The sequence below is a fragment of the Cnephaeus nilssonii genome (genome assembly GCF_951640355.1).
Source record: "Cnephaeus nilssonii genome assembly, chromosome: 14".
NCBI classification, from domain to species: Eukaryota; Metazoa; Chordata; class Mammalia; order Chiroptera; family Vespertilionidae; genus Cnephaeus; species Cnephaeus nilssonii.
In genome coordinates this window covers 41,613,234-41,624,917 of record NC_137085.1, presented here as the reverse complement: position 1 = coordinate 41,624,917, position 11,684 = coordinate 41,613,234, and the positions used below count along the sequence as shown (strand labels likewise).

At 41.7% G+C, this 11,684-nt stretch overlaps 1 protein-coding gene across 2 annotated transcripts in view; it reads left to right on the top strand.

Annotated features, from left to right (window-relative positions):
- Positions 1 to 11,684, top strand: part of LOC307111047 (guanine deaminase-like) — a 77,355-nt gene that overhangs the window by 50,324 nt on the left and 15,347 nt on the right. The window lies entirely within an intron of this gene.

Here is an 11,684-nt window from a genome sequence, read left to right as displayed (position 1 = left end):
TTGACTGGTATTGAACCCGGGACCCTTCTGATTGCAGGTCAATGCTCTATCTGCAGAACCAAACCAGCTAGGACATAAATTTCTTTTTAAGTGGGTGTAGGGCACAAGGACTTATTTTCCATTCTTGATGCACTTGTCCTCCTGATATTCAAGAACATGGGATGTTTGCTTGTTGACAATGATGATCAGGAATAACTCAAGTCTCAGTTAACTTTATACCAAGCAATTTCTTGGTAAGACACAGAATAACACAAAGAGATTTATTAATATTTTAAATAGGTATGCTAATGTAGAAGTTTTCCTTAATTTTACATGAATTAAAAAGAATTAGGTATTTTTTTTTAAATTCTAATTTAAGCCTTGAATCGCTGAGATTGTGTAATACCTGGATATAGTCACAGGTGCTAAGGCAGGAAACTGGCTATTTTACCTTAACAGAAAAGCTCTAATAGATCAGGAAAAAATAGCCAAGAGTTTTTGTTACATAGTATAGTCAATTAATTAAGAATTTAGCAGACATGCAAAATAAGGTAGGTGTTTGCTTTCAAATTTCCTGGGAGTTTGGTCTCTATGAGTTAAATTCATCACCTAATCTCTAGTTCTTGGCTTTTGATTGTGTAGCAATAGCTTAGAACAATTAGATAAAGCTCTCACTGTCACGTATTAGCTGTAAAACATTGAACAAATTAATGTTCTAAGGCTTCAATTCCTAATTTCTGTAACAACAATCATAACGATATCTATGTTACAAGATTATTTTGAGGCTTAAATGAAAAACATCTGACACATACTAGTCCATAAAGATTGGCTTACAAGGGAAAGAGCAATGTTGGTATATTGACCAAATGTTTGCTTAAATATGATGTATTTGCTTATTAAGTTGGAGAATGCATTTCACATCATCTCTGCTGTGGTAGCCACTCTATGCTCCACTATTTCCTAAACGTGACCTTTGTGTATGAATTTGCACTTCATTGGTAGACTTTAGAATATTATTTAAACTGATATCATTGACAGAGAGCAGTTCCAAAAGCAGGTCATTCGCTGTATCTGTATCAAATGTAGGCAGGTCCTGACCTGCTCCATATTAGAGGAAACCCATAGGAAGCTTAATGAACATATTGCAAAGCAAGAGAAAACAGTATAAAAAAGAATAAAAGGATGAGCAGATTTCTGCAAATGATTTACTCCAGAATCCAGAAGAAAATGTCAGAACATTACCATCATCCTTGGAGTACAAGAAGACATGGCACTATGAAAAGACCACAAGTTGTGATGGAAAAGGAAATTTTTAAACTGAAAAGAAAAAAAAAAGAATAAGAAGCATGTAGACTCTCATACACAGCTGGAGGGAGGGTGAATGCACAACCACTTTAGAGAACTCTGGCAGTTTCTTAAAAAGTTAAATATAAATCTACATATGACCTAGTGTGAAAAGCCATGGTCAGCATGGCTTTCGGGTTCAAAGGCTTGGAGAAAGAGCTGATGTACAAATGATACACACAGTACAAGATTAATTTTAATTATTATGGAGGGCGGCATGGGCGAACTGGACTGGGGCAGTCAAGTTCCACTGAGTCTCCTTTACCCAGCTGCTTTTATTTACTAGAATACACAATTGCCTTTTAGGATTGCAAAAAGATATAACAATGGTAATGTTTATAGTAAACAGTAAGATTATCAGCTTTAGGGGGTGTTTGCTTTAGGCCATTGAGTCAGCAGTAGGTCATAAAATGGAAATTCACCCTGTGAGTTTCAAAGGGGAGTCTAAATCCAGCCTTCTGGTGGACTCCTCACATTTATATTAATTACTGTTAATCTTGGTTTCCAGCAATCTAGTAATTCCATTTTGGAATTTACACTAGAGCAGGGGTCCTCAAACTTTTTAAACAGGGGGCCAGTTCAGACTGTTGGAAGGCTGGACTATAGTTTTAAAAAAACTATGAACAAATTCCTATGCACACTGCACATATCTTATTTTGAAGTAAAAAAACAAAACGGCAAAAACACCCGCATGTGGCCCGCGGGCCGTAGTTTGAGGACCCATGCACTAGAGACATGAACACGTATGTTTGCAAAAAGAGTTGTACACGAGTGTTTATACCACTTTACTCATAACAGCCCATTCTCCCAAAAGTCCCTCCTTCAATTTAAGGCAAAACCTAAAATACCCTGAAGTGTGTTTTGTATTTTCTCCCTCTCCTGATATCTCAATAAATTAATTCCTTAGACCACTAACTCTCCTGCATCATCATTATCTCCTCACTACTGGACCATTCCTAACAGCACACACACATTCCTTAGTATTGTTACAGAAAACCAAAGAAGAACAAAGCAATACTTAGAGAGATGGAGTTACATTTATTATGAGCAGGTCCAGAGGAAAATGTATCTCAAATTCTGTGCCCCAATATGCAGGAATTCTCCCTATTTATATGATTTTATCTTCTTTGTCTCCCAAATATGGAGTTTTTCTGGCCCCTTTTGCAAGTTCTTAAAGAGCCCATATGTGCTGGCCTTGAGACCTCAACCAGAGGCCTGGCCTGGCGCTAGCACTGATAACCTTGTCTGGGGAAGTTTTAATGGCCTAGCTGAAGTGGGAGTAGTCTTAGCAAGCAAGAATTTACAGAAGCCAATTAGCAGGGTTAAAATTTCAAACAGCAAAAAGGAACCAAGATGGCGGCAAAGTTAAACAACTAAACTGCCGCTGCGCACAACAATTTCAAAAATACAACTAAAAGACAAAGCGTCTACAACCCAGAACCACAGGAAAGCTGGCTGAATGGTAGAGTTACAACTAAGAAGGAAAAAGAAAGAACAAACGCGGAAGGGCTGAGGTACGGAGGCGCGTGAATCGGGCTGGTGGCGGGCGAAGGGACACAAAGCTTTTTTCCTAACCCGAAGGGAGATAAGGTCCCAATCACTCTGAAATCCAGTTTCTGGGGACGCGCAGGGGACCCAGACACCTACAGGGAGAAGCTGGACTCTGGGCCATCGTGTCGGAAAGTGAGAGTGACTTTCTTGCAGATGTGCACCCAGCAATCAGTGTTTACTGCGCTGGAACACGGGACACAGGGACTTGGAAATGGGAAAGGCAGAAAAGGCAGACTAGCAGCCATTGCTGTTTGCCACGCCCTAGCCTAGTGACGCCCTGAGACCCCTCCCCGCCCTGAGACCCGCCCCGCACATTCTACAATCCCGCCCAGGCTCCAAACAGCAGCTTGTGCATATAAATGGCCTGCCCTGTGGCAGCTTAACCAAATAAACTGCAGCTCCAGTCAGGCTGCTCCAAAACCACCCAAACAAAGAGGAGAAAACTGCAGTTTTTGCTGTAACTCCTGCTGAGTGGCCTCAGACAGTAGCTGACCTGCACCCCATTGGAGATCCAGAAACGAGGGCATCTAGTGGTTGGTGTGAGACAACACCAGATTTCAACAACTCGCATATGGGACATATTCAAGAGGCAGACTCAGTGAGCCCTACTGCAACAAGTCCCGGCCCATAAACGTGTTTCCAGCACAGCAATTCTTCCTTTATAGACACAGCGGGTCCTCACAGCCAATTGGCCTGGAGGTCAATTCCTCCCAGTGACACCAACAACAATCAAGACTTAACTACAACAAGGCTATACACACAGTCTAAAAAGGGGTGCACCAAGAGCATCCACTTCAGATAACTGGGAGGCTGACCCGTTGAACCAATAGGACACAATAGGACACAAAGCTACCCTACCAACTCAGGGAAGCAGCAAAAATGAAAATGAGGAGGCAAGGAAACAGATCCCAAACAAAAGAAATGGAGGAGAACAAACGACTAGACATAGAGTTCAAAACCACGGTTATAAGGTTTTTCAAGAATTTCATGGAAAAAGCCAATAAATTTAATGAGACCCTCGAGGATATGAAAAAGGTCCAACTAGAAATGAAACATACACTGACTGAAATAAAAATATTATACAGAGACCCAGCAGCAGACGAGAGGAACGCAAGAATCAAGTCAAAGATTTGGAATACAAAGAGGCAAAGGACACGCCTCCAGAGAAGCAAGAAGAGAAGAGAATTCAGAAAGTAGAAGATAGTGTAAGAAGCCTCTGGGAAAACTTCAAGTGTACCAGCATCCGAATTTTTGGGGTCCCAGAAGAAAAGAGAGAGCAAGATGCTGAAAACCTATTTGAAGAAATAATGACAGAAAACTTCCCCCACCTGATAAAAGAAATAGACTTACAAGTCCAGGAAGCACACAGAACCCCAAACAAAAAGAATCCAAAGAGGACCACACCAAGACACATCATAATTAAAATGCCAAGGGCAAAAGACAAAGAATCTTACAAGCAGCAAGAGAAAAACAGTTAGTTACTTACAAGGGAACACCCATACGATTATCAGCTGATTTCTCAACAGAAACTATGCAGGCCAGACGGGAGTGGCAAGAAATATTCAAAGTGATGAATAGCAAGAACCTACAACCAAGACTACTCTACCCAGCAAAGTTATCATTCAGAATTGAAGGGCAGATAAAGAGCTTCACAGATAAGAAAAAGCTAAAGGAATTCATCACCACCAAACCAGTATTACATGAAATGCTGAAAGGTATTATTTAAAAGGAGGAAAAAGAAGAAAAAAGTAAAGATAAAAATTATGAATGGAGAGAGAAACCAAGATGGCGGCATAAGGTAAACACCTAACTGTTGCCTACCACAACAATTTTGAAACTACAACTGGAAAACAGAGCGCACACTGTCCAGAACCACCGGAAAGCTGGCAGAGTGGAAAACCTACAACTAGAGAAAAAAAGAGAGGGGATGCTGAGCCTCAGGAGCTGTGGAGGTGCAGAGATCCGTGAGCGTGGAAAGGGCGGGCGGCTGAATACACGGCAGGCTTGCTCACAGCGCGGAGAGGAAGGGCAGCAGACGCTGCGTGGCTAGCTTTCTCATTTGGGAGAAAAACAAAACCTCCCGACTGCTCTGAAATCCAGCTGCGGTCGGGAAGAAACTGGTCTGTTTGGCAGCGGACGAGGCTCGAAAGCTGCCTTCTCTCAGAGGCGCGCAGCCATTGATTATGGTACGGAGAAACCAACCCTCTTAGGGCGGCGCGGACGGAAACCAAGTTTGTCTGCGCCATTCTGAGACTCTGCCCCATCCAAGCTGAGCACAGCCCTCCCAGTGACTAGATTTCTCGTCCAGGAGAAAAACAAAACCTCCGGTCTGCACTGAAATCCAGCCCCAGCTGGGGAGAAACTGGTCTGTTAGGCAGCGGGAGAGGCTCGAAAGCTGCCTTCTCTCAGAGGCGCGCAGCCATTAATTCGGGCACGGAGAAACCGCCCCTGTTAGGGCGGAGCAGACGGGAAACCAAAGCTTGTCTGCGCCACCCTGAGACTCCGCCCCATCCAAGCTGAGCACAGAAGCTCTCCCAGCAGAGACACTGCTGATCCTCACAGCCAACTGGCTTGGAGATCAATTCCCGCCAGTGATACCAACAATCCCAACCACTCTGAACTCCAGTTTCTGGGGACACGCGGGGGACCCAGACGCCTACGGGACTCTCGGCCATCGGTCGGAGAGTGAGAGTGACTTTTCTGTCGGTGTGGACGACACCAGATTTCAACCACTCTCATAAGGGACACATTCAAGAGGCAGACTCAGTGAGCACCAAAGCCCTACTGTGTCTCCAGCACAGCAATTCTTCCGTTATAGACACAGCAGGTCCTCACAACCAATTGGACCAGAGGTCAATTCCTCCCAGTGTACCAACAGCAATCAGGGCTTTTAACTACACCAAGACTTTCCACTCAGCCCACAAAGGGGAGTACCAAGAGCGACCACCTAGGATGATTGGGGAAACTGAGCTACCAGCCCCTATAGGTCACCGACCATACAAAGCCACTCCATCAACACAGGAGGCAGCCAAAATGTGGAGACATCGAAGTATGTCACAAATAGGAGAGATAGATGAAAGCAAACTAATGGACGACACAGTGTTCAGAACCATATTTATAAGGTTACTCAAGAATCTTCTAAAAACCGCTGAGAAACTTGAAGAGACCTTCAAGGACCTTAATGAGAATACCAAAAAAATGGAAAAGGACCAGTCAAAAATTATGCATACACTGTCTGAAATAAAGAATATACAGAGTAGACCACTGCACCCAAAGAGTCAAACCAAAGATCTGGAATATGAGGAAGAAAAAAACACCCAACCAGAGAGGCGGAAAGAAAGAAGAATCCAAAAGTGTGAGGATAACGTAAGGAGCCTCTGGGATGGCTTTAAGCGTACCAATATCCGAATTTTTGGGGTGCCAGAAGAAAGAGAGCAAGATACTGAAAACCTATTTGAAGGAATAATGACAGAAAACTTCCCCCACCTGGTGAAAGAAATAGACATACAAGTTCAGGAAGCACACAGAACCCCAAACAAGAGGAATCCAAAGAGGACCACATCAAGACACATCATAATTAAAATGCCAAGGGCAAAAGACAAAGAGAGAATCTTACAAGCAGCAAGAGAAAAACAGTTAGTTACCTACAAGGGAGCACCCATACGACTGTCAGCTGATTTCTCAACAGAAACTATGCAGGCCAGACGGGAATGGCAAGAAATATTCAAAGTGATGAATAGCAAGAACCTACAACCAAGACTACTCTACCCAGCAAAGTTATCATTCAGAATTGAAGGGCAGATAAAGAGCTTCACAGATAAGAAAAAGCTAAAGGAGTTCATCACCACCAAACCAGTATTATATGAAATGCTGAAAGGTATTCTTTAAAAAGAGGAAAAAGAAGAAAAAAGTAAAGATAAAAATTATGAACAACAAATATCTATCAACAAGTGATTCTAAAAATCAAGTGAATCCAAAATCTGAGGAACAGAATAAACTGGTGAACATAATAGAATCAGAGGCATAGAATGGGAGTGGATTGATCATTCTCAGGGGGAAAGGGGTGTCTGTGTGGGGGGTATGGGAAGAGACTAGACAAAAATCATACACCTATGGATAAGGACAACGGGCGGGGGAAGGAACCAGGTGATGGGGAGATATGGGGGGGGGGGAGGAGAAACAATTGTAATAATATGAACAATAAAGATTTATTAAAAAAATTATGAACAACAAATACATACCTATCAACAAGTGAATCTAAAAGTCAAGTGAATTAAAAATCTGAAGAACAGAATAGACTGATGAACATAATAGAATCAGGGGCATAGAATGGGAGTGGATTGATAATTCTCAGGGGAAGGGGGTGTCTGTGTGGGGGGTATGGGAAGAGACTGGACAATATCATACAGCTATGGATAAGGATAGCGAGGGGGGAGGTAAGGGCAGAGGGAAGGGTGGGAACTGGGAGGAGGGGAGATATGGCGGGGGTGGGGAAGGAGAAACAATTATAATAATCTGAACAATAAAAATTTATTAAAAAAATTTTTCAAACAGCAGTTTTCATATAAGATGGATGCTTCAGTATCTTCTAAGCCATGAAATGAAAACACACACACACACACACAGACACACACACACACACACACACGAAACACCTCTCTTTTAATCAGACACCCCCTCTGGCTCCTACCCCACCTCTCTATTCCCCTTCAAAGCAAAACTTCTTCAAAGAGTGGGGACCCATGCCACTACCATTTTCTAGTCACTCTTCCATTCCTCCACCCACTTCAGGCTGGCTTTTTGCCCCACCACCATTGGTAATGATCCTTGTCCTTTCTCCCTTGAGCTATTACTCCTGTGATCTCTTGCTGCCAACTCCAAAGGACACCACTCTGTACTTATTATACTGGATTTCTGAGCAGTATTTGCCATAGTTGACTACTCTCTCCTTTGTCCAAACAGTCGTATATCGGATTCAGTGGAACTGCACTGTTCTCATTTCCCTTCTTCCTCTCTCGCCAGCCCTTATCTTCTCTGAAGACCTTTTCTCCTCTCCCTGGCCATTCAAGGCTCAGTCCTAGGCTATCCCCTCTTTGGACCTTATGCTTTCTTCTTAAGAGACTTCATTCACAACTATGGCTTTACATGATTACATGTGTGCAAATCACTCAGATTTTTATATCCAGCTCAGATTTCTCTTTGAATTCCAAACCTGTATTTTCAGTTGCTTAGTTTCTCCTTCCTCTTTGACGCCCTCCTCATAGATCCTCCACAGTTCATTGTATTCCCAAAACACGTTTAAGCCTGGTTATTTTAAATAGCTCTCCTTTTCAGAGAATACAGTTTCTCAAAGTGGACACTTGGGCACTGTCTTTGAGACCTTCTTCTCCCTCACCTCTCCCCCATGTCTAAGCCAGTACAATGTCTAACCTCATGACTCCTTTACAGCCTCTAAATCTATACTCTTTTTTCATATCAGCCACCAATCCCTAATGCAAGCTACCATCCTTTCTGGCCTGAACTTTTGCACTAGCTTCCTAATCCATCTCATTCATCCTGGGCTAATCCAGTCTTCTCTTTTCAAAAGAATCTCAATGAAAAATGTGGCCATTTCACCTCCTCCTTACCACCCTTCAGAGAGATTTTAAATGTGCAAACCTCATTACAAGGCGACAAAGCTCTGCACATTTGTTTTTGTTTTTTTTCCAATTTTTTTATTAAGGTATTATATGTGTACATATCTTACCATTGCCCCCCCACCCCACTCCCATATATGCCCTCACCCCCCAGAGTTTTGCGTCCATTGGTTATGCTTATATGCATGCATACAAGTCCTTTGATTGATCTCTTATCTCCCCCACCTCTCCCTAACCTTCCCCCTGTAATTTGACAGTCTGTTTGATGCTTTACTGTCTCTGTATCTATCTTTTTGTTCAAGTTTATAATGTTCTTTATTATCCATAAATGAGTGAGATCATGTGGTATTTTTCTTTCATTGACTGACTTATTTCACTTAACATAATGTTCTCCAATTCCTCCCAGGTTGCTGCAAATGATGAGAATTCCTTCTTTTTTATGGCAGCATAGTATTCCATTGTGTAGATGTACCACAGTTTTCTGATCCAGTCATCTGCTGACGGGCACCTAGGCTGTTTCCAAATCTTAGCTATGGTGAATTGTGCTGCTATGAACATAGGGGTGCATATATCCTTTCTGATTGGTGTTTCTAGTTTCTTCGGATATATTCCCAGGAGTGGGATTACTGGGTCAAATGGGAGTTCCATTTTCAGTTTTTTGAGGAAACTCCATACTGTTCTCCACAGTGGCTGCACCAATCTGCATTCCCACCAGCAGTGCACGAGGGTTCCTTTTTCTCCGCATCCTTGCCAACACTTGTCGTTTGTTGATTTGTTGATGATAGCCGTTCTGACAGGTGTGAGATGGTACCGCATTGTTGTTTTGATTTGCATCTCTCGGATAATTAGTGACGTTGAGCATGTTTTCATGTGTCTCTTGGCCTTCCTTCTGTCTTCTTTTGAAAATATTCTATTTAGGTCTGTTGCCCATTTTTTTAATTGGGTCATTTATCTTCCTTTTATTAAGTTGCATAAGCTGCCTGTAGGTGTTGGAGATTAAACCTTTATCAGTGATGCCATTTGCAAATATGTTCTCCCATGTAGTGGGCCTTCTTGTTGTTTTGTTGATGGTTTCTTTTGCTGTGAAAAAGCTTTTTATTTTTATGTAGTCCCATTTGTTAATTTTCTCTTTAGCTTCCATTGCCCTAGGAGCAGTGTCACTGAAGAATTTCTTTTGGCATATGTCTGAGATTTTGCTGCCTGTGGATTGCTCTAGTATTTTTATGGTTTCCCGTCTTATGTTTAAGTCCTGTATCCATTTTGAATTTATTTTTGTGTATGGCGTAAGTTGGTGATCAAGCTTCATTTTTTTGCATGTATCTGTCCAATTTTCCCAACACCATTTATTGAAGAGACTGTCTTTATTCCATTGTATGTTCATGCCTCCTTTGTCAAATATTAATTGAGCATAGTGGTTTGGGTCAATATCTGGATTCTCTATTCTGTTCCATTGATCTATATGTCTGTTCTTGTGCCAGTACCAGGCTGTTTTGAGAACAGTGGCTTTGTAATACAGCTTGAAATCTGGTATTGAGATCCCACCTACTTTATTCTTCTTTCTCAGGATTGCTGTGGCTATTCGGGGTCTTTTTTTATTCCAGATGAATTTTGCTCTGCACATTTGATACCCATCCATCTCCCAGCCTCTTCTCACAACACTCTCACCTCCCTACATGGGCTATCTTTAAGTTCCCTTTATAAATCTCACTCCCTCTACCAAAACAATCTCGGTGCATTCTGTTCCTCTGCCTGGAATGCCCTTTATACCTCTCCTTACATGGCTTAGTTCTTCTCGTTTCTGTTTTAGTTTAAATGCCATTACCCTGAAGAGGTCTTCTCTGACCATTCTGTCTAAATGGGCTTTCCACTTCCATCTTCTCTGTCACTAACTGAACACAATTTATAGTTAATACTTGTTTGTTTATTTGTCTCTTTTCTTCCTCCTCCACTAGCTGGTCAGCTCATATGGAGCCCATCAGTTGTTTATTTTAATTACTTTATTGATTAATGTGTCACATATTTGTCTTCAACCCCCCCCCCCCGCCCCATTCCCATCCCAAACCCCTCCACACGCATGTCCCCACCCCCCTGTTGTCTGTGATCACTGGTTAGGCTCATATGCAAGCACACAAGTCCTTCCATTGATCTATCTCCCTTATCCCCACCCTCCCCTACCTTCCCTCTGAGGTCTGACAGTCTGATCAATGCTGCTCTTGTTCCTCAGTCCATGTTGTTCATCACTTCCCCTAGATGAGTGAGCTTATGTGATACTAGGAATACACTTATAGGAACTGAAAATGAGACAAGCAATAATGGTTATGCTGAGAGGCAAATGAATCAGTATATAGTGAGTTTCTTTCTGGGCCAACAGTTCTTTTGAGTCCCAATTTCTGTGTCCAACAGTTCTTTATGTGTACATAACAGCAATGATATTTCAGTTCTGGATGGTGGACAAATGGTGGTAATGCAGGACCTCTCTGGTTTGGTCCTGGGCAATCTGCAGTGATGCACATCTGCTGACTGCTAGTATGGCAAGGCATCATCAGCGTCTTCCATCTCTGGACTGTTTCTCTCTGTCTTCATGGCTGGAGCAGTCCTGTCAATTCCTCACTGTTGCAGGAATCCACATGGTCTCCGAGTTGTTTTCTGAAAATATACAAACATATTCTCGACCAAAAGTTAATAAAGGAATCTTTTCTATAAATTTGACTTGCGATCCTTTTTCATTTTTTACCCAAATGATTTTCTTTTGGCTTGTTTTGACACCATGTATGTTTTACCTGGGTGTCTTACTGTTAGCATTACAAATGAAAGTTAATTTTCTAAAGTAAAAATTTTCTAGATGTAATTTATTTACAGGATATTTTTCCTTACATGATATTCTTCTTCTATCCCCCCTTTTATGGTTTTAATATTAGGAGGCTTTTGGAAATTTTATGCTGTAATCTTGATAGCTTTTAAATTTTACTTTTTTGCACTAAAATGTGACTGCTTTAGGTTCATTATATGTTATGCAATTTTACCATGAGATGAACTACCAATAAAAATTTTAGTTAACACTTTAGGAACAGCTTTTTTGTCCAGTACAATTGATTTTTCTAGAATATTTGCTTATTTTGATTGGCCAATTTAAATTAGTCTGAAAACTTGACTACTATTTTAATGTCAAATTTA